Here is a 24,146-nt window from a genome sequence, read left to right on the forward strand (position 1 = left end):
AATGTTTTCCTCTGAGGCTTTCTTTATAAGGTAAGGTTCTAAGCATCTACACACAAACCCTCACTCCCAAAAACTTCAAGAACAAAACTAATAACTGATAAGTAACAAATAAAATAAAATAAAATAATCAGTTTGGAAATTGCAGGTGATCTCCCAACAGAGCAAGCAATACAAATCAACCCAGCTAAAACTCAGGCTGAAAAACCAATCACATGGTGTCACAGTAATCTGAGAACCCCAGGAAATGCCAGAGTTGTCAGGCCACCACCTTCTCAATAACATTTCTCCCAAATTAGAAACTGGATACACTAGGTCACTTGCTGGCAAAACTCCCAGCCTCAAATGACGGCCTGTCAAACAAGAGGGAAGGGCACTCTTCCATCTCCTGCACTACTAACAGGACAGCCTGGCAGTCTCTGAGGGGCAGAATCAGCACTTCACCACAGGAACACCACAGGGACACAGTTTGTTTTCTGTAGAGTACTGAACACCCCAGGAAACCAAGTTCTTCAGAATTCACAAAACGAAACTTCTCCTCAAAGCGCCTCACTATCCAGGTGGTGGGTAACTTGATCCATTGCTACGTAATATACTGCACTGGAATTACAAATTGGAGCTGGGAGTTCATTAGGAGTGAAGAAACCTGATTATCAAGGTGATAAAAACCTGACAGTTACCCTGTTACCTAAATATCTTTCAGGCATTGATCCTTTCGTAATGATTAGGGTGGGGTGAGGTGGTGGAAAATGGAACATTAATAAATGGTCAATAAAGCTTTTTCTAATGGAGTTTGTGGGACAGAAAAAAAAAGCTGGTTTTAAAATCACAGTATGATGTCCAAGGTTCCTTTACTCACTTTCTTCCCTTTCCTTCCCAGCTCTGAAGACAGGCCACTGCTACAAGAGCTCCATCCACACACACCGGGATAAACACAGTGCCACAGTCACCCATGGATATCCTGCACGTCTTTCTTTTGGCTGGGTCCTAAAATGTTTATGCAGCCCACAGTAGCAGCATAAATGCCCCAGCCCCCTGATTCACAGGAGGGAGACGTGATCTCTCCTCTGTGTCGTGGGGGATAAACGCTCTGCAGAACACCTTGAGGCTCTGAGCACCCTGAGTCACCAGAGCACAGAATTCCACGTGCATCTTCACTTCTTCCCTGCCCAAGAACCTTTCCAAAGGGAGACAAAATATACAGGACCAGTGGACATCCAGTCTCATCCTGACGTTGAATCAAAACACAGTGCACATGAAAGACCAGAATGAACACGGATGTCCTGAAATGCATTTGCCTGCAGTGTGCAACAGATCACCCCTGAAGACAGCAATGCAAAAGACAAAGGCATCAAAGTAATTTGCACTGTTGAAAATTCCGATAACCTGAGCTAAGCTACGGTCCATTTTTACTTTTGGAAGTGGGAAGTCAAATTAAAATTAAGATGAGACTTATTATAAAGTCTTTTGGAAAAGAGAGTCTCTCCTGAAATGCCATTTTTTCAGGGATATACTGTGCCCATACACTTCAAGTTAAACATTTACTGCACATTCGAGAGAAACAAAGCACTGACAGAACAAGGGAAAAAGAATCTCTTAAATTCTTTCCAAAGGTCACATATATGGACTAAATGTCCGTCAAATCATCGCTCTGAAAAGCAGAAGTGTAAAAATCACTGGAAAGAAAAAGAGAGTAAGATCCTAACTCACTCTTCAAAATGAAAAGAAAGAAAAAAAAACAAACCAAAGCAAAACAAAAACCAAACACAAAACAAAACAAAAGCAACACACTCCTTTCTTAGAGATGGACCGGTTGTTGAAATATATCAGGATGAACCAACTTTTAAACCTCTTTTTAGAAATATTTACTAGGATTTTTTTTCCCAACCAAGCTAAAATTATCACCCTCAATACAGCAGAAAAATGGTAGGAAATAATGCATAATACAAAGAGACTTTTAAAAATTCCAGTGGTTATGTAGGGTTTGGTTTTCTCTTTTGGGTAATCGCATGGTATCTACCAGAGAATGCACACAGAAGAGAATTTATAAAGGTACAGGACAAACACACATGAAAGCTTGCTTGGTTAAATCTTTTCACTATCAGTAACACGCCAAAAGTTCATGAAAAGGCAAAAGAGAATGCTTCACTTATTCAAAGGGCAAAATAATTAGTACTAAGTCCCAGTAAAATCACCGAAATGCCACACCCCCACGTGCATCAACAGATCCATGTTCTGGGTTAAGCTGACGTCACTGAAGCAGAAGTGGAAGCCAAGCCTTTATCTTGCACAAGCTGACTGAAGAGAGAGTAGCACTAGTCTAGCAGACCTGAAAGCTGACTTTTGATAAGGGAAACCAGGCTGCTGCATAAGGAGGAGGAGAGGGAGAGCAGGCATGACTGCATCAAAATGTTTTCAGACCAATTCTGTCAGGCAAAATGGAGACTGTATGTACACATTGACTTTCTACCCCCAGATCACCTTTCTGTCACCACAGGGGCAGCACTGGAACAAGGAAATACATCTTCATATCTGACTCTGAAACATGTATAGCAACAAGGGTTGTTACCAGGGAAGAAAATACTAAGCCGTGCTTGAAAATTTAGCTCATGACTATCAGTATATCTGACAAGGGGTAGGAGGCCACCTGGATGAACCACAGCTCAATTCCCCTGCCAAGGGAATCACCCACCTGTGCAGGCACGGTCAGGCTGTGTGTACCCTTCACACCCCTCACCACACGGGACCAGACACCACCCTCACCTCTCTGAGGAAGGGTGCAACTTGGACTGAAGGTGTTCAGGATTTGCTGTGAAAACAGCAACACAAACCCAGCTAAAACTCAGGTGGACACCTTCAGCTCCCTCTTCTCTCCTCACAGCACAAGCAGACAGCCAGAGCACGACCACCTAGTACCACAGTAGGTGCAATTCCCCTGCTGCTTTCCCAGGAGCTAGTCCCAGCCTAGCTCCCCCACAACCCACCTCTTCAAACCTTCCAGTTGATATAACACAGACCAACAAAACCCAGGAAAAAAAATCAGAAATAACCTGAACACTGGCTAAAACAACTTGTGTAAAACATGAGACAAAGGCTAAACAACGAGCATCGCGGGTCATGCAGGCAAATGATCCTCCAAAATCTGAAACAAGGTTGTCAAACTTTTCACCCAGCATTTTCCAAATGTCCTAACAAACAGCTAAGCTCAAGCAGCACCAGTCTAGGTTATTTTTACTAAATCAAACATAAATAAGGCCAGTTAATAAACTACGAGCTTCATCACAGCACTTAACTTTCATCTCATTAAAGGTTGAGTAATTCTGTATTCCTGACTGACATCTCTTGCCACTCACCAACAATAGAATGTGTTGTGAAGGCCTGTAGAGAAATACAGAAAGGCATCCAGGAGACCTCGGAGCCATGAAATAATTTTACTCTTGAAATGTGTTTAAATAATATTTCAGTGTGAAGAAACAGACATCTTTACTGTGCACTGCATTCCTGCCATTCCAACCTGTCCACAGGTTCCTGTTCACGTTCTTTTCCCTCTATATACAGAAAGCCTTCTTTCTGGAAAGACACATTGCACAGGGAAGTTTCAGAGCAAGCTAGGTTTTCAGATGACATGTTGCAAAGTTTGAATTATTGAAAAAATACTATCCTTTAGGACAGGAAAAAAAAAAAAAAAAGACCAGGAGAAAGACATAGACCAGATGGTGTGGGAGGCAAATCAAAACAGGACAAGGGTTATTAAATTGCATCCACTTGGAACTATTAACTGGCCGAAAATTAGCAACACAGGTTTTCAACTGAGTCTGCATATTCAAGGCTAAAATAAAGGGCCTAAACCTAGATGCAAAATCACTATCAAAAGAGTGACACTGTAAACACACAAGAAAAAAAAATTATTTTGTGTTTAATTTATGTGCTTGTTACAGTACAACAGTGTATTGGAACAGAGTCATCTCCTATGGTGGGAGAATATGAATGCTGACTTCTATGCAGAGTAGACTCCTCTACCAAAAATATTCTTCTTGTACACAATGCGTCAGGATGAGAGCAAAAGCCACAAAAAAATACTTTGACATTTAAACAGCATATGCTTTCCCCAAAGAAAGCTGCAGATACTCTGTAATTCTGGAGGGTCACTTAATTTTTACAAACAAATTCCAATATGCAAGTTAGAAAATTTTGGCCGAATTTATCCATTGCTTACATGTGTAAACGTTTCCCAAATTTGCAAAATACAATGCAAATTATGACAGCACATAATTAATGGAATGCAAAGAACTCATTATTCCCTTTTGTTCTTGCACTCTGAACTGCACAACTTCGCACACTGTCTGTTGATAACAGAAAGAGGGGAGAAGAAAACTCTTCTGAAAGGCTGAGGAGTAATAAACCTGAAAACACTTCCAAACTTGCCAACCTTCTAAAGAAACAGAGGGGCTAGGAGGACATTTACCTAAACTATTTTAGGAAAATAAAATGGCAGCTTAGATCCTACAGGTAATTAAGATCCTGCAGGCAATTAAGGAAAGCAGTGGTTTAAACAGAACAAGTGTTCTTGAGGCTGGACAACACTTTGTTTCTCAACTGTAGTTAAAATATACAATGCAAATAAAAGAAATCACAAAATGATGTAGTGCCTGTTATAAAGGAAAGGGCTTAGGTCAGGTATTATCAGTAATTACAGCTATATAGCCTCATCTTCAAAGCATTAAACCATGAGGACGATCAACTCCCTACTGACTCAGTATCACTCCTATTATGCACGGAGAGAAATTAAAATTGATGATGGCAACCTCAGGCTATCAAGTCAGTCCACATAAAATCAAGCACTACAGGCAGAAACTTCACTCATACTTTTTTGAATTCAACATATGATTTTTGCAGGGTCAGAAAAAAAGGAAATATAAAGTAGTACTGCTGAAAGAAATCACAAATGCTTTAGTGTGATCTATTCATTCTTTGGGGGTTTATCTTAAATGGCAGAGCAGTCATAGCAATGTCAGCCCCGCTTTGAGCGGGGCCTGGACCCCATGAGGAACTGAGGTCCCTTCCGACCCTAATTATCCCCAAGTGGTTCCTATTTCCACTTCATTTTCCTGTTCAGCGTGTAAACTAACTAGTGTTCTCTCTTGTTTTAATTTTCTGTCATTCCTTTCCCTATTAGATGTGGTCATCAGTTCATCTTGCAACTGAACATCATCCTCTTCAGGCTGAACACCGCTGCAAATCCAGTCTGTCAAGAATAGCCCCACACATCACCATTGGCTGGACCCTTTATCTGATGGCTCCAGCACTCGCAGAAAGCCTTCCCTCGGTAAAAACAGGGAGATAAACCTGAAGATAAGCAAAATACTGTAAATTAAAGCAGACTTAGGACAGAAATTTCCAGCGATACTTGCTGGATAAGATAAAAAGCAAAATCAAGATTCTAGCAACAGGCACAGAATAATACACTACTAAACTGAGCCAGACAAAAAGGTATCTAGGCAAAAGAAAATTATCAAACTTCAGAGCAGACTGCACTCCATTCTGCATATATAAAACTATACACGTCCATTAACATAGCTACCAAGGCAGCACAGATCAGAGGCTCAAAGTAAAACTTTTTAATTTTCTTTCATTTTAATTGGTTCACCTTAAGTGTCAAAAAGAATCTCTGGCCTGTTGGTAACCTAAACTACCCCACTTTTTTGATTTACCCTTAGGGAAAAAAAACCCAAACAAACAAACACAAAGCAAATAATGAATTGCTATAAACTGTAATCAAGTAATCGAAACAACATAGAATCATAGAATCATAGAATAGATTGGGTTGGAAAAGACCTCCAAGATCATCAAGTCCAACCCCTGATCCAACTCTAATTACTATATCATGGCACTAAGGGCCATGTCCAATCTCTTTTTAAAAACTTCCAGGGATGGTGAATCCACCACCTCTCTGGGCAGGCCATTCCAATACCTGATCACCCTCTCTGTAAAGAATTTCTTCCTAACATCTAACCTAAACTTCCCCTGGCAGAGCTTGAGCATTCAGGCTTCTCTTAACTAAATATTAATATTAATAGGGAAAATGAAACAAGCAATGAAGTATCTTGAAATCCAGTAATAAGCAATTGCAAAGACATGCCACAGTCCAAGACTAAATAATTTCCTGTATCTTGATCAGTGGCAAGAGGAATGCTGTTATTTACAACAACTACATTGCTTCAAGGGGAGGCCAGTTTGCCTGAACACAGCCTTTCTAATCTAAAACATCTCCAGGAACTAGAAACATCATCTGATGTAAGAGATGTTAAATTTAACTTCTGTTCTCTAACATCAATGCTGTGACTTCAGTGACTAGAACAGAATTCTTCCATTTTACGACACCTGAAGATGAGCATTACATTATTTGTAGGATTACTTTGTAGCCAGCATCAGCCTCTACATTTTACAACCATACTAAAAAAAAAAAGAATGAGGGGGAAAAAAGAATTGCAGACAAGATGTCCTGGTAGTGTATGGCATTCCTGTCATCAGCACTTTGCAAAATCCCACTTTGAGCAAAGAAACTGTCCTGCTGCTTCCATTAAAGATGTTCAGTTCCTCCTGTAAAAATAAAATTTAAAAAAAAATCTGCACACAGCTATTGTGAGCAAAATCCTTCTTCAAGGCAAGCCAGTCTCTTCACAGCCACACTATTAATTTATGAACGCTGCTACTCCAAACTCCTCATGCAGGTGCTTCATTCTTTCTGTGGCAGCAAGTTGAGTGTCTGGACGACATTTTGGATTTCTGGTCCCAAAAAAAGCTCTCCACTGCTCAGTCTCCTCTTTCAGACCAAACACCTGCTCCTATGTCTACAAAAATTCTGATGTCTTCCCAAGCCTGAAAGTCTGTCCTCCACAAAAAGACTTTAAAAGCTTGCTGAGTGAATGACAGCATATGGAAAAATGACCAATGGAAATGTAGTAGGTCAAGCACTTCATCTTTGTGAAGGTGCAAGTTGGATCTGCCACTAAAATAAAAATGCCTTGCCAAACTTGCTTTTTTCCCATTCCCCAAATTATTTCAAGCACCCACCATGGGAACTTTCTGTTCACTGGTATCAATCTGAAAAACAATAATTTTCTCCATACATGTGCTACAAATGTAAGTCACAAGGACTCCATGATTCAATTATTCTCAAACTGTTTATTTTCCTACTTTCTAATAAATCCCTTTTAACAAGAGAAGATGTTAGATTCAGTTGTTTTAGAACAATTGTCAGGTTTTCTTCTAGTTACAGCACGCCTGTTTTTCTCCCACAACCCATTTTTCTCCTATACTTTTTGCTTCAATCTGAAAACAGACTTTCATATTTACAATTCTGGTTGATGTTAACTTTCCATGACACTGTTCAAAAAACATTGTTAAGTTTTTGCCATTTATGCTGCCTTGTCTGTCCATTCCTTCCACCAGTTTTCTTTAAGAATGAACCACAGCAACTGGCCAAGGATACTTAAATGCAGTAGGGTGCATATATGCCGAGATACCTAAATGCAATAAGAGCTTAAATTTTATATTTCCTTGGATAAAAATGTAAGCAAGCTAGTGACTCGACTGCTTGAAAACCAAATCAACAATAGGAATTCTCTGATGTAGCGGGTTTATTTCAGCATTTTGATCCTCTACTTTCTTCTTCGCAGACTTTTACTGAGTTCTCCACTAAACATCATATTAAGTGTTTGCCTGGTACCCCATGTTCATGGACACAATGTAAAGAAGCTCTTGCTCACCCAAAAATTTCTCTGCTCTCAGCACACCTCACACACCTTCCTTCTGCCTCAGTTTCCTCATTTGTAGGACAAACAAGACTATCCCATGAACTTTGCAAGCTACTGGCAAAATCTACTGGGTTTTTTTTATTAATTTGTGGCACTAATTAGGAGAGATACACTTAGGCAAGTAACCTTGTAAGATAACTGGCTGAGAAGTAAAATAAAATGTAAAATGTGTTCATGAAATCAGGTCTTTTAAAGTTTGCCTCAGCAAACAGCTGCTTGGAGCTGGGGGGCAGAAGGGCAGAAAAGTCTATAGATTTTTACACAAATGGTATTGTGGGATCTTAGATAAGCAAACTCATGGTTCACATACCTCCTTCACTGCCCATCTCCTGAAGACACGGGCAAGCTTGTCTTTAGGTAGTTCAGGTTCACTCATATGGTTTTCCAGATCAAAAAAGAACCCAATAGAGAACTATAAACCATCTTAATGCAAAAACAAACGACTCAGGAAATCAAATCTTTCTGAAGGTAATATTTTCAGTCAGAGCTACAATGATACAAATGAAAACATAAAACAAGAATGGAGACCAAAGCAACTATTCTACACTAAACAGAGGTTTGCCACCTTGGACCAAGTCAAAAATAGTGACTCCACAGAAACTCCTGTTCATGTAACTGAAATTCAAGTAAAATGAACCTTCTGAGAATCCAACCTTCTGTGGAGCTGAGAAGGCACTCTAGGGTTAAGAGTTTAATTAAACACAGCCAATGAATTACTGATGTGGTTCACTAATTATTTACGTATCATGTGCTAGTCTATAGTTATTGCAAAATTCAATACATCAGAAACCATGCCTAGAAATCATGCCTAACATATACTCTGGTGATACACAACTGAAGAAAGGGCCCACATACCATTTTTTTTAGGACGGGAGAGACACAGAAATAAACCACCCCTGGTTCAACAGACACCACTGAAATGTCAAACAATGTTGTTTTCAAAGCATTTTATGGGGAGCATTGGTTCATACAGAATTCATTTGAATAACTGCATTTACACTGCACGGGAACACCTGGAACACGAACGCTTCTATGGCTTGTGTTTTCACCACTACAGCTGTGATTATGTTAAACACCAACAAAAGCTACGCAAAAATGAGGGAAACATCTGCTGATAACACTGTTACATGACAGACAACACACTCCCAAGCAAATATCACAAATGCCAGCTTCAAATACTTACAGGGATTTAGCACAGCATTTGATAAGCCAGTCAAAGGAGACCTGAGTACCAAAAACATGAGCTCAGGAATAGGTTCTTAGTCTTTAGCTATATTTTACAGTCTGCATGTGGAATAAAAGTATTAAATTGTTTTTTTAAATCCAAAAATTCCCTTCATTGGGTAGCTACTTATAATATTAATTTATCTGAAATGCCTTTTCTGTAGTAGAGGTCACATAAGTTTTGAGCAGTTCCAGATACTCCATGCATGCATTTAGGGGGTTACTAAAAGATTAAAATTGCTGCAGTCAACTTTGACATAATTTGAAGCTGAACTGCTTTATTTGCTAGTTAAATAGCATTTTGCCCCACTCTAGAGACTAAATTCACCGCAGAGCAGAGAACTCTTACCACTTCATAAATATATTGTTAACAGCTAAACTATGACCTAGATAAGACACTTCATCACAAAACAGAACATTAAATCAACTAAACTCATTTTCATTAAAGCTGCAAAACAAACTGTAGCTTGTTCAGAAGGGAGGGGAACCCTAATGGTGGAGAGAATGATGACTTAACAGTATAAATGAAAGTATTGGCTTTTTTTTCTCTTGGGACTGAGGAAGGATTATTTCCAAATTATAGTTTTAAACTAAAGACATTTGGAGGTCTCAAACCTTGTCTCTTTTGGACATACATTCAAATCCCTAAGCCACTATATATTTTCTAAAAACTTGGCAGTCTCTGCACAGAAAAGCCCCAAGACTTACCGAAATTACTCAGAATTACCAAAGAGAATGGTTTCATCAGTTCAAATGGGGGGAAGAAAGAAAGGGAGGAGGAAGAGAGAGCGAGAAAAAGAGAGGGAGAAAAGGAAGGAGGGAGGAAAGGAAGGAGGGAGGGAGGAAAGGAAGGAGGGAGGGAGGGTGGGCAGCAGTAGAAGTTTCCAATTCTCTGCCAGTCCACACTCATGAGCACATTAAACTCCCCTGTACTTGCTGTAACACATTCTCACAACCCTTCACACCCCCACAGACATTTATTTTCCTCATAAACTGGATCACAGTCCAGACCCTCTGCTCAGATGCATCTGTCCACCCCAGCCTGCTCCCACCTTATCAGAGCTATGCTCCCCATTTCCCCCCTTCCTGGTTTTACTCTTCCATTCCATATTAAGAAAAGTAAAGGTGCTGATTTCTCAAGCAATGTCAATTATAAAGGAGCATGTTAATGGTACAGTTAGTCACAGGAAGCCACCTGTTTCAAGGTATTTTTCCTACCTGCTGCCCAAGGACTTTTTTTTTTTCCAGACAGATGAAAACAACCACTGTGCATCACTGAAATACTTTTTATCATGTCTGTGAATTCCTAAGATCTAAAGTGCTACTTAATGGGCAAAGAATTAGTCAGAAAGAAAACAAACCAACAAAAAACCAACAAGAAAACACCTAAGCATCAGAGGAAAACACGCTGTAGGGGTAAAGATTAAATCATAGGAACAGAAAAGTAAAATGAAGAGGATGGGATGATGTGAGTTAGAGGAACTGAGGAGAACCCTGTAGAGACAAGGATGACTACACGTATTTATTCTTATGTTACTTCTATAATTTTAAGTCCATAACTTATTTCAGAGGAGTATTAATGCTTAAAAATGAAATTATATCATATGGTCCCAAAGGTACAGTGGTTTTGGTTAATTGTCTTGGTCTTGCAACATGCAACTACTCACACAATATGGGACTTTCAAGAGCAAAAGAAGTAGGAATACATCAACCAGTGTGAGATTAAAGGCTACAACTTTAATCCATGCAATTGGCACAGACATGCTATTAAGAGACAAAACGTCAGTGGCAAAAAGTTTTCTACAGACTTTGTCTCAACCTAGGAAAAAAAAATTGATCTTTGAGAATGGACAGGTCTGAACTCTCTGCCTTTCAAACTGATGAATCTCATTCTCTGGCACAGTATGGAAATACACCAGAGCTACAAAAATGAGACTAACAGAAAGGCAAGTTATTTATGAAGAAACCACAGAAGCAGAGACTTAAATACCTCACAAGAGTTTCTGCTGGGGGAAGTTCAGCTCCTAAGGACTGCAGTATGACATCTACTATTCTGTATTAAATGGCAGCGTGAAGTTGCCGTGCCAGCAGGAAATGAAGGTGCTAACTAGTTGGGAGGGAAGTGTCCCACATGACATTCTCATAAGTGAGACATGACACAATTATATAGAGGAACATTCCAGCTCATTAGAAAACCGCGAGAGTTAACCCTCGGTGGTCAGCTGAAATCACGGAGTTTCACGATTTTCAGGGACATTGACACCTCCCTAGATGGACTCCACAGGCAACAGCAAGGTGATAGGTGCTACCAACATTCTGGTTTTGGCAAACGAAATCAAATGCCAGTAAAAAAATGCTTTGGAGTGAGTGGAAATAAAGGCACGCAGTTGAGTGAAGACAGGCAGGAAGTCTTCTGCAAAAACCCTTGGGCTGGTACCAAACAGGGACTTGGCAACAACTCAGCGTGAAGGATCTGTAGTAGATCAGAACTTGAGCAATGCCATGTTGCCAGACTTCAGTCTGAGAAACAAAAAACATCATCTGGCAAATATAGGAAACAATCATCTTCCTTTAGCTGGTGCCGGTACAGCCTGGGCTGGAGCACACCAGTTTTGGTTAGCAGGCTTCAAGAAAGATGCTTTGGAGCAAATCCAGTCGGGAAGAACGAGCACAGCCACGAGATTCAGAAAACATGATGTAAGAGGAAAGGCTGAGAAAACAGTAGGGATGAAGGGGGTGTTGAAAGAGAGGTATCTACAAGGAGACAAGATGATTTTTGAAAAGCAATTGTTTCAAAGTTTAAGGAACTGTTCTAGAAGTTAAAAAAAAAAATCAAGTACAACTACAAGAGGTAGAGGAATAAACTGTAAGAGGAAGCAAGGCATTTGGATTACAATCAAGTGTAAGTAAGTGCTAAGCCTGCCTGTGGAAATCACTGAACCTCTGTTCCTGTCACCTCTTGAGAATAGGCTGTGTCAGCTAGAGTTGATTACGCCCTGAAGAACAAAGAATCTGACCTCTCAAGTCCTCTTAGATCCTTTTTTTTTTACCCCAATCATACTGGGCTTGTGGAAGATCTTGAGCTTCCTAGAAGACATAACAGGCTTAAAGGCACTTGAAGAATTTCTACAGAGCACAACACGACAGTACTGAGATTTGATTCTTCTCTTTATTTCTAGAAATGATAAATCACATGCCAATGTGTTTTAGGAGGAGCAAAGGCGACATTACAAATATTTCACAGATTACTAAGGATTTGCCTGCAGGAAGAAGGTACTGCATCTATTTTACTCTTTGGTTTCCAACTAAACTAATACTTTTTAATAACTGCCTCTGTGGACATAGTAATTGTTCAGTCAATGTGAGGTGAATTTTCAATGAATTTTCCACGTGCTGTAATTTTGAAAATGTTCTGTAAATTAATACCTTTCACTTTCGCAGTCCTCTCCTGTGTAAACAGATTCTCCTTGAGTTCAAAGCTGCTCCCAACTTTAAATTTGGCCTTTGGATTACAAACCAGTATAACTTCTGAAATCTGCCTTTCCTAACTCCGTATGCTCTTGTCTTCGACTAGCATGATCCTCTTCAAAGCGTTTTCTCCATGTGCTGTGTTCTTAAATAACACACTGGCAAAAATATTTTCCACAAGAGCAACATTATCCAAAAGCTCTCTAGACATAAAATTTGAAAGAAACATTTTGGGGTTTTGTTATTTTTTTTTTTCCTTGCTTTGAAAACCACAGTATCATGAACTTTGTAACAGATTCTCTGCTACCTCTGTGAGGGAACAGATTTTTGAATCACATTTCTACGCCAACACAGAAGGAACAAGACAAATGAGAGATCAGCTTTAGAAAAACAGGTTGAATTACTATCTGTAATTTCAGACATAAATATCCAAATTCACTGAGTTTGCAGAACCCAGCTTAAAGAGCAGACTCACCCTCTCAAGATATTTATTAACTACTGCTTCTGGTCTGGCTGGAAATATTTTTAAAAAAACCAATTTGTTGTATTAAATTACTTCCAGGCAGAGCTATGAGGCACAGTTATTTTTAAAATTAAAACAACAGCAGATATACTTTCCTCATGTAGGTTTGTTTCAGATCCTGTTCAAGCTTATAATTTTATCTACAGACTACCACTTTCCTCTTTGGAAGGGATTCTGGTCTACCATGAAAGGAGTCATCATTAACCACCACTATAACTACAATTTTTAAAATACTTTTTTATGTTTAAGCTCATCCTTCAGCTATTGAGTTCCTAGGGTACCATAAACAATTTTTATTTCCCATTCTCCAAAAAAGGATATTTTTATATGAAAGCAAATCTCTGGTTTCCCTATCACAGACTCATCTCCCTTTTTTTTTTTCTTTTCAACTTGGTGAAAGAAATGTTTCGTGTCTGCTCTGAAGAAGAGTGATTTGTATTTCTCAGAAGAAAAGTTGTAAGATCTAAAAGAGTAATTACAGATGGATGCTACAAGATCCTTTTTATTTTAAACTTAGAATATTCAATAAGCTCTGACAGATCTTCAAAAACTTCACAAAACCCCCTTTTTTCCCATTTCATTGTTTATTGCAAAGCAAAAACCCCAAAACAAAAACAAACAAACAAAAACAACACCAAACCCCTCCCTTGTTTTACTAACACATTTAATTTCAAAGATCGTTCATTCTTACCCGGAGTGCAAAGAAAAACTGAGACGACTCCTAAAATGCAGCTTAAGCAACAAACGCTGGAGATTCAACAGTTCTAACACCAAGACAAATGACAAAGACTATTTATGGTGAGAACAACTACCTGACAATTAATCAAATACATGTTTGCAGAAGAGACTTCTGAGAAAGGTGAGAATTTTCTCATTTCACCTGCACGGGTGCAGCTCCTCTCTGCAGAATCCAAATCTTGGGCAGCCATCAATCATAACAACACTGTGAAAGCGTCTCTAACATTTCCAGCCTGCACAATCATGCCAGTGTTTTTGCATACCCAATTTTTTATCTCCAGGAGAACATCCCCACGGTAATACAAGCCACTCCTTGCTAGGGCTGCCATGTGCTCCCCCTCCCAGCCCCCCAGCCACCCAGTCTGGTCTCTTCCCCACACCAGTGTAGGTGCTCCTGGGGACTGGATGTAAGCCAATTCAGGTAACCTAGCCAGCACCGGGTTGGATTTTGCAGGGTTAATTTTTTTGTCCAGTCAACTCTCTGATATACAGCCTGTGTAGTTTTGCATCACTTGACAATTATACCTCAGGGGTACACCTCAAGGGGATATTTTATTAAAAAAAAAAAAAAAAACAACTTCTCTAATACATCAGCAAAATGTGAAAATCAGAACAGAATTGTTATTGCCTGGGGTGGGGGGGAAGGAGAATACGATATTATATTTGGGTTATCTATCTAAAGTCTGCTGGTATAGCCTTAACTTGCCCTTTTATGCTCTTGGTATTTTAAGATTAGATAAATCTTACTGTATACAGAAACATCCCTGCAACATTACCAGTTTTAGCATTGTTGGGTTTTTTCTATAACACAATTCTGCTACGTCACTTTTCTAAACTAGAAACAATCACAGTAAAACCATTTATTATCTTCTCTCCAGAACAGTCACTCTCTCATTTTAAACACAAAAAGCCCTGGTATTTTCTTGACCTCCTATAACTTCTTGCTAAAACTTTACTATGATGAATGATGCAGAAAAATTTTATACATTGCCGAGGCCTCTTAAGCTTTCACACAGTTTTATTTATTATTGATTCATACAAGAGATTTACAGAATCTATTTTGAAGTTACTCAGCTGCTATGGTCCTGGATTCTGAAGTAACATCATTCTTTCTTTCTTTCTTTCTTTTTTTTTTCCTCATTTTCTGATCTTGCTGTATTTGGCAAAACTTTTGATACACTCTCAGGAATAATTTCTCCTGCAAACCCCAACAAATGGAATGAATGTTTCTACAGCAGTTCTTCTTGTCTTTTTTTCTTTCCACAGAAACACAGAATCACAGAAGATGCGGAGTTGGAAGGGACCCACAAGGATCATCGAGACCCTGCACAGGAACATCCCCAAGAGTCACACCATGTGCCTGACAGTATCATCCAAACACTTCTTGAACTCTGTCAGGCTTGGAGCTGTGCCCACTGCCCTGGGCAGCCTGTTCAGTGCCCACTTGCCCTTTGGGGGAAAAATCTTTTTCTGATATCCAACCTAAACCTCCGCTGACACAACTTCAGGCTGTTCCCTCAGGTCCTGTCACTGGTCACCACAGAGAAGTGTCTGCCCTTTTCCTCACAAGGAAGCTGTAGCTGCAATGAGGTCTCCCCTCAGTCTCCTCTTCCCCAGCTGAACACACCAAGTGCCCTCAGCCGCTCCTCACATGGCTTCCCCTCCAAACCCTTCACCATCCCCTTGAGCCCTCCCTTGGACACCCTCTAAGACCTTAATATTTTTCTTACATTGCAGTGACCAAAACTGCACACAATATTCAAGGTGAGGCCACACCAGTGCAGAGCAGAAATGTCTTATTCTTTACTATCAGAACTTTGTCATGCTTCCCAAAAGACAAATGAGTGACATCCCACGACACCTTCAGCTGTGACATAAAGTGGCACTGCTGTGACTCAGACCTCCTGTCTCTCAGCAGCCCCTTCTGCCAGCACTGGTGATCCCACAGACAATCAGTTTTATTGTACCACTCTCACGTGGATTAATGTCCCAGTACTGGGTTATTATTTCTTTATATACCTGTACCTTACTGGAAATGTGGGCATTGACCAGAGTTAGTTAATAACGTATTAAACAGTTTGGAACATGAGGTACATTCGTGACAGGGTATGTGGAGAAACAGACAATATCAACCAGCATGGTAGCACACCACAGCCTAAACTTGAAGCAACAGCTTTATAGAGACATCACAAGTAGGAAGGATAGCAATTGGTTTTGTAAGAATTTACAGGAAGTTCCTATGAAGCCGGAAGAGATAAACTAGGAATTTACAGAGATTACAGGGTGACCGAAATGGAGATTCATGAATTTCCTTACTGGAAGATGCCACTACTGGTACCAGTCCCATCATCCACCCACCTGCTCAGTAAAATTCTCTAGCCTACAGTTATCAGCCCCAAGTGACCTAGTGAAATAGGTGGTCAGCCTCTTAACCCCCAGCTTGGTGACTGCACTGCAGAGGGTACAGCCTCCTCTGGTCTAGGGGCAGAGTTGCCCATGTGAGACCACTGACCCATCAAAATCAGTATCAACCAGGTTAGCTCAGACCAAGTGTGCTGATGCTGAAACAGATTGCTGAATGTCCACCCACTGCTCTGACAGGAAGACTGGAAGGTGGCAACACCTGCAGGATGAAGAGCTAGGGAGTGGGAAGGAGGTGACTTCATTTAATGATGCCTTGCCATGTGCAAAAGTACAACAATTACAGCTTGCTAAGGGCCTTAGAAATGAAAGATTAACGTCTTACAAATATAAATGCACACAAGGAGTAATGCTACGGTCTTGCTGCGAAGCACAGCTCTAATGCCTGATGCGCGTGTACTTTGAGTTAAGCAGCACAGAAAAGTCCTAGAAGGTTACCTCTGGCTCTGAACTTTGTTCTTCCAGAAATCTTTTGTGTCTCCTTTACAATCAAGTTAGAGAGATGACATCTATCTATTCTGATGCAGATATGGGAGAAACAAATCTCCACGTGTGCAGCAGCAGCCTGCCAGTCTCATTAGTTTGCCTTTGGTAGAGCCCTGAGATTTCTCTTCTAGACTTATATATGATAAACCTTTTCTCACTTACAGTTCAGATGACTTAGAAGAGGAGAGTGTTCCTGGCTGGTATAAATCAAATTTTTTATTTGCAACTATAATTTTTATAGTTCTTTTACTAAAGAAACAGGAACAAAATTTGTCCTTTGTGGTACATTACCTGTCCTCTATCTACTCAATGACTGGATATGTGACTGCACAATTACTTTTATAAGGAATTATATAGTCCATTGATAGTTTCATTTATGATTCAACACAGTTGTTTTGAACAGTAAGAACTTCAGAATTTTAGGAGAACTCTTCCAGAATGTACCTTTTCCTTATACAACCAGTCAAGTCATTCTTCTTATATACACAATATCACGGGAAAAAATAATGCTAAGGTGCTGAACTACCAAAAGCAAGGAAAATCATTTATAGAAACCACTTCACCTTGAAACAATACTTACCAGACAAACTGCTAAATGAACACCCTAAAGCAGTGCTGATGAGGACAAGTGGCAATAACCTGGAGTTACAGAATTAAATGTTTATGTTGTTCATACAGAAGGAAGTGTCCAACCAAAGCAATTAGAAGAGAGAAATCTAAGTTCAGTAGAGGCTTCATAGGCATGACAATATGCACATGGGGATTTTTTTTGTTCAAGAAAGAATATCGAACTTGTGTTTGTTGTCCTAATGAGTTCACATCTGAACAGAAATTTCAAATCTGAAAGGTACTTAGGCACGTCTCCCATGTGAAATAGGGATGGATTTCACATGGGATTGCTCAGGAACAAAAGGAACAAGGGTTGGACTTGATGATCTCAGAGGTCCTTTCCAACCCATCTGATTCTATGATTCTAAAATACCAACAGGGATCTAATCTAGTTTCCCAATTGAACTACTCATTACTTTACAACCAAAATGGCAGACTGGGATCCCCAACAGTTCCCCATCAATTTCATTTTACTGCTTCTGCAAGCAGTACTCAGACAAAACACTTTCCTTTTGCTTCAGTAAAATCATTACAGTGGAAGAAGAAAACGCCTCATCTCTTTCCATTGTGCCTTTTCTCTGTTCAACTCTGCCCACGTAGTTTTTGATTTTACAGAATCCTTTTTCCCTGTGACTACTTTCCAGCAGAGCCAGCTTGCTGATTTAACTAAACAAACAAAGAGATTCATGAAATTGCACCCTCACAACCACACAGCCTTTAGGGGATGTCAGTCAATGCTCTAGACTCAGAGGGACAGGCACGTAAAACCACACTCGTCATCCAAATACCTTCTACTGAACCAGCAACACTGTGATATCCTTCCTCTTCCATCAGCTGCTGTGTATCACACTTCTTCACCACCACAGCATTCATTTTAGCAAGACCAGAAAGCTTTAATGTACACGAAGGTTAATTCAATCACCAGAGAGGCGCATATCCTCATAGCTTCACACCTCTGATACGTGTGCAGAATACCTCTTACAGATACACACAAACAGATCCAAAACCAGCCCAGAAGCATGGAACTACCTACAGGATGACCACAATGGGTCTTCAGCAGGCTTTGCAAATTCCTCAAGACTAGTGCCACAACCCTGTGAGCCAGCTAAGCCTGAGGTGGGTCGGATATATCTACTTTCACCCATCACATAACAATGCACCATCAGTGAAACGCATTCCTATCGTGATTTCTTGTTTCGACTCACACACAATGCAGATTTGTGTTTTTAAATGAAAGCTTTTGCCCACTGCCAAATTTAAAAGATGAAGTCGTGCTTTACAGCTAAGGGATCCCCTTTCGACTTTTTGAAAAGCATCTTTTACCACTTGGAAAGTCATATGCACCCAGTTTGAGTTTCAAAAAAGATCACCAGCTGGCATTACTTGGAAGAGAAAGTGGAAGTCCTTTCCCAAGCTAGGCAAGGACAAACAGATGTCAAGAGAAAAATGCTGGTTGTGAGTCAAGTTCGTGTAGAACATCAGAAAAACTGTGTAGCAGGATGTGTGCAAATGTGTATTCATACATGGCAAATGCTCCAAAAAAAATGCAAAAAAAAACCGCAAAATGCATTTCACTACTTACAGTTTAGACAACACCAAGAGGAAAGAAAATAATTCAAGTAAAATCGCTGTTTGTCCCAAAAGGTTACTAGCAATGCCGCAGGAGTCAGTCTGCAGTGAGAGTAACAGCTAAAAGCAAGATTAACAAACGATGCATCTTCTTCCAGTGCAACAAAATCCTGCCGTTCCTTTTCTTTGAAGCGTTAACTACTTTGTAGTCACTGGATTAGAAGACTTGAGTACTTGCATGCTATCCAGACATGCTGAGCCTAATGACAACTTCCTTTACAAAGCAACAGCCTCACAATGAATAAACAAACTTAAATAGCAAACCATTCTTTGCACAGAGAACACAGTGACAGATGCTATAAATTAGATGGAATACTGTAAGTAGCATTTCTTCCTTCTGAGCAACCACACAAGGCAACACAGAACATCTACAGAAAGAAGTATTACCTAAAAAAAAAGAAAGTTTGCTGAATAATTTTTTCTTTGCCTGCAATGTTCAGAAGAAAATACAGAGGCCCTCTAAAATAAATTCTCTCAATCAAAAGAATAATTTAAAGCTCGAGATGGTGACTGCTTCTAACTGACATTTTTATGGAATATAAAATGTGAATTTAAGACTCTGAAAATAAGCCATGAAGAGGACTCTACAAGTCTTCTATATAGAAGATTGTCACAGTTATCAAACAAAACTCAGTATTTATTACCATTCTTCCCTTTTACATTTTCTTCTCACTGGCTAGGGGGCTAAGACTGTCAGTTTGCTAATTAGTGGTCAAACATATTTCCATGCCAATGACAGCTCTGAAAGCTATTCACACCTTAGACAAAGTGCAATGAGTTTGGAAAAAAGATCAGCTTTTCTGCAAACAACTGGAAACTCACTAAACAGGATTAATTTGCCTCGTCTGTCATCTGGTTCTTTTCTTCCTGCATCTTGCATTTCTATGCTGTTTACAGCAGAAAAGAGATTAAGGAGAAAAGTGCAATTCCATTACAAATGCTTAATTTAATCGAGACACTCAAGGAGAAAAATCATTCAATGTCAGCTCTTGACTCAAGGATAAATTTCACCACTAAACTACTTAACGACTTAATTAATGCTAGTAAAGGTTTGATTAAGGTTTGACCTAAAAATAGCGAATGTAGCCAATGTCACTGGTTAAAAAGCTATGCGAAGACTTCTTATGCTCAAAGCTACATCGACTTTTACAATTTTTACAATTTCCAGAGCTAAATTTCTTTTATTAAAGTGAGGATGGAGCCACAGCTGAATCTTATGCAACTTTCAAGATTCGTGTATTTTACAATTTTTTGTAGTAGGGTATTCAAAGGCATTCAGAAGTAATCCATGCATGTATTAGTTTCTCCCCAAACACTGCACTCTCAGAAACTAGAGGGGTTTTTTTATGTAAATAAAATTACGTAGAAGTTCACAAGTGTCTGGACTTTCAAAATCATAGGCAAGAGTTACCATTATTTCCCAGACATTCTGTTGACAGAGTTATTACTTTTTCTTAAAAAAAAAAGACTGCATTCTGCATACCTCTCAAGTCACGTGAACATTAACTTCCAGTTGATTAAACGTCCTTTCCTATTTAATGGCAAGGGGGCAAAAAAGTCTGTATGAGCTGAGCCCATTGTGCATCACCATTTTCATCAAAGGATCATCCAAATTTCTGTTGCCTCTCACCTCGGTGATAATGTAAAAGTGAACACTGAAAAGGCTGAAGCAGCATTTTCAAAAATAAGCCTTAAACTGAAATGTAGATTAACAAGGACTCTATTTACCATTAAGCAAATCTAATTAAACAGAAGAATACCGCTTAACAATAGAAGTACACAAGTATTTATTGCTGTGATTATGAGCTCTCAACCACTGTGCCGCACACTCAGCGAAGAAAATGGAGTCTCAAACTTCATGCCTATCCAAGAAAAGCGAATCCACACTTTCTACAGGTGGTTGAGACGATTATCACGAGCCCGTTTATGGGGCAGCGCTTAAAAAAAAAAAAAAAATCTCAAATGCGCTTCTAAAGGTAATTTATGATTTCATAACTGCCACAGAGAAGGTTGAAACGCTCTCCTCAGATCTGACGTGTCTCTTGGGGGCGTTTGCAAGCGGAGAGAGCAGTACCACTGCCCTCAAAAGCAGATGGAGGTGCTCTGCGAGCTCCCGGAGATTCCTCGGCCCCTCCTGCCGGCGCCAGGCGCTCTCCCCGGCTCGGCCAGGGGGTTCCCCGGCATCCCGCACCCCTCCACCCAACCCCGGGACGCCGTGGGGCGGCTCTGGAAGGGCAGAAAGGGCCTGGCTGTGGCAGATGCACAAAAGTCGGTGTTCACGGGCTGCGGGAAGGGGAAGGGGAAGGGAAGGGAGAAAGGAGAGGAGCTGGCGGGACACCGTGCACACACCTCCCTCCCGCTGCCTTCGGAACACGGATCGAGCTGCTCGGGGCAAAGGGAATAAAGTGGGGAGGGGGACGGAGAACCCGGCATCTCCTCTCACAGCGTCTCTCAGAGGAAGAGATGTCACAGTCATCCCTCCCTGAGCCGCTGCCTTCGACCACAGAACCCCCCACAACCCCCCCCGGCCGGGAGACCCCCGGAGCCCGGGACCCCGGGGGAGGCGCAGAGCGGCGGGGCAGCCTCTTCAAAGGGAGCAATAAAGCCACTAGGAAAAATAAACGCGACGGGAACTGACCCCAAATCCGCGAGCTGTAACATGCCCGCCTCCTGCTCTCGCCCCGGAAAGCTCCCAGACCTCTAGCTTTCTGCTGACCCTCTCCCTTCATGGAAAGGCAACAAATGGCAAGACCTCGGCCCCCGGAGCTGAATAACAGGAAATATAGGCATCTGTCACCTCCCGCGGAGAGGTAAATGGATTAGCGAAAGCAACAAAGGGAAGAAAAGCCTTTTCAAACGTGCAATTGATTAACAAGTCCCCTCTAATCTGCAGCATCACTGTTTTTCCTTAAAGACATCATCGGTCTCCTCCAGCACTTCGGTGCAATTAAGTTAAAGCCAGGAAAGGCGGGGGAGGAAGGCCCTGCGAACCGCCGAGTTCCCGTGGGGAACAGCACGGGAAGGGTTACAAACCTGGCATGGAAATGGTGCAGCCTGTCATCTCCTCCCTCAGTCCCTGGGCAAGGCGCCCCGGGAAGGAGTTTGTGAGTAAGGTTTATCTGCTGCAGAAGGGGAGAGGGCAATTTTCCAGAGAATGGCTTCATGGAAGATCAAAGAGCTGAATCCGGCAGCTCCTACCTCGCCGGTGCATTTCACATCCCAGAGAAACGAAAACGTTAAGCCTCCCCTTTTCTGCTTCGAAAGCACAGCACCACATAACTTAAGCATGCGGGGAAGGGGAGGGGGAATAATCTTTAAAAAAAAAAAAAGTTTATGCGGCGTCTTTTACAGGAACTGTAAGTCTTACACCATCGCGGTTCTCCAACTCCACACGCTCCCCTAAGGTCCCTGTAAATCACGGCACTACCAGGGAGATGCTGGACAAACTGCATCTGCTCAGCAGCCGCACCGCCGCTGCCGCGGCGCAAGGTCAGATGTTAATAAGGGCAGCTTATCCAGCCCTAAAAACAATCGTGGAGCTCGCTGAACCGCGCGTGCAGTGCTTCCTGAGCCCAAAGGCCGACCTCCTCAGTCCCCGAGGGACGGCCAGGTAGGTACACAGAGAAAATGGGACCCTCTAAAGCCCAAAGGCACACAGAAAGAGACCCCACCGAGCCTCCATGAGCTGCGAGCACGGCGGCTGCCCCCTCGCCCACTCAGCTTTAATCCCCTCCTGGTTCCTGCTGAGATTCTGGCAACGCTCAACGTCCCAAATAATAACACATTATTATAACCATTCCGAGGAGTGGGCTGGAGGGCGGGCAGAGTGAAGCAGGAGGCTCCACTCATCGCTATCCACCCTCGGCAACGACTCAACAACTAAACCCAGAACTTTTCCTTTGTTTTCTCCTTCTTTCCCCCTCCCCCCCCCGCCCTCCTCAGCCCCCTTCAGTGGCTACCAACCAGCCTCGGTGCGCTGAACCGGCTGAGGAGAGGCACGAAGCGGCGGCCGCCCGAGTTGGGACAGGGGCGCCGGGATGCGCTCGGGGCGAGAGTTTCAGCTGCCCTCCTCGCCTCCTGCCAACTCCCGCCCCCTCGTAAAGAACACACAACATCAAGTTTCCATTGTGCCAAGAAGAACCGAAAAAAAAATTTAAAAAATAAAATAAACCAAAAGGGGGAATGGGGGAGGAGGGAGGGAGGGAGAGAGAAGGAGGAAAGAGGGAGAAAAGTGGAATAAAAATAAGGAACCAAAAGAAAAAAAGGGGGAAGAGTAGGCAACCAACATGAACCACCACCTGGGGATGCCGGAGGCTCCGCGGGTCCCAAATGGGTACGTGGGTACGCGCGATCGTCCTAGGAACAGGCGCGGCTTTCCCCTGCCTCCCGTCCCCCCACCCCGCGCAGCCCTGCCCGAAGAGCAGCAGCATCCTTCCCCCTCCAGCCGGGGGTCCCGCTCCTTACCTGCCGCTCGGAGGCGGAGGAGCGAGGCGGTGGCCAGCAGGGTGAGGAGGCGGCCCGCCTTCCCCCGCCGTCCCGCCGCTGCCGCCGCGGGGACCATGGTGCCCGACCGGGCTCCGCGGCCGAGAGCCGGCGGAGAGCAGCGCCCGCGGCCCGGGAGGGCTCCGCTGCCGTCGGCGGGGGCTCCGCGCTACCCCAAAACTTCGCCCGTGCTCCGCCGCGCCCGCCCTGCGCTCCCGCTAGCCGACTGTCCCTGACTGGGGGCGGAGGAAGCCGCGCTCCTTTCCCCACCTCCTCCTCCTCCTTCGCCTCCTCCTCCTCCTTCGCCAGCATCCGAACGTCACCCGGGGCAAAGCCGGCACGGGGGAGTGAGAGCGGCGCCGAGGGGCGGAAAGGACAAGGACAGTCCCTGCGCTCCGGCACCCTCTGCTGGGGCAGCCCCCGCCTCGGGGCGAGCCCGCGCCCACCTTTCCAGCGGCACTCGACGACCACCGGGAGCCAGCAGGGCTTGGGCCCCCTCTGAAGGGCGAGTCCTGCTTTCAGAAGCCTCGGGATCCTTCAACCTTCCTTACCAAAGAATCCCCAGTAAAACAAAAAGAAAGGGGCGAGGGGGCACACCGGCACTGCTGCTTTCCTCCTTTTGCCTCCTTCCTCCTCGGGGCACAGTTGAGGTGTTTCTGCACCCGCGCAGCACTAAAAGCGCTGTTATTGTTGGCTGAACGGGGTTTCTCCTGTCCCCAAAACTCCCAGTGGCGTCAGCCCCGCGGCACGTA

At 42.4% G+C, this 24,146-nt stretch overlaps 1 protein-coding gene across 1 annotated transcript in view; it reads right to left on the bottom strand.

Moving 5' to 3' along the window:
* Positions 1–23,440, bottom strand: part of ROR2 (receptor tyrosine kinase like orphan receptor 2) — a 142,953-nt gene extending 119,513 nt beyond the window's left edge. Inside the window, exon 1 of the mRNA XM_050329075.1 lies at positions 23,377–23,440. The gene's annotated coding sequence lies outside the window, so the exon portion shown is untranslated. The remainder of the gene's footprint in view (positions 1–23,376) is intronic.
* Between the last annotated feature and the right edge of the window lie 706 nt (positions 23,441–24,146).

The sequence above is a fragment of the Myiozetetes cayanensis genome, unplaced genomic scaffold, assembly GCF_022539395.1.
Source record: "Myiozetetes cayanensis isolate MyiCay16 unplaced genomic scaffold, myiCay2020 scf4, whole genome shotgun sequence".
NCBI classification, from domain to species: Eukaryota; Metazoa; Chordata; class Aves; order Passeriformes; family Tyrannidae; genus Myiozetetes; species Myiozetetes cayanensis.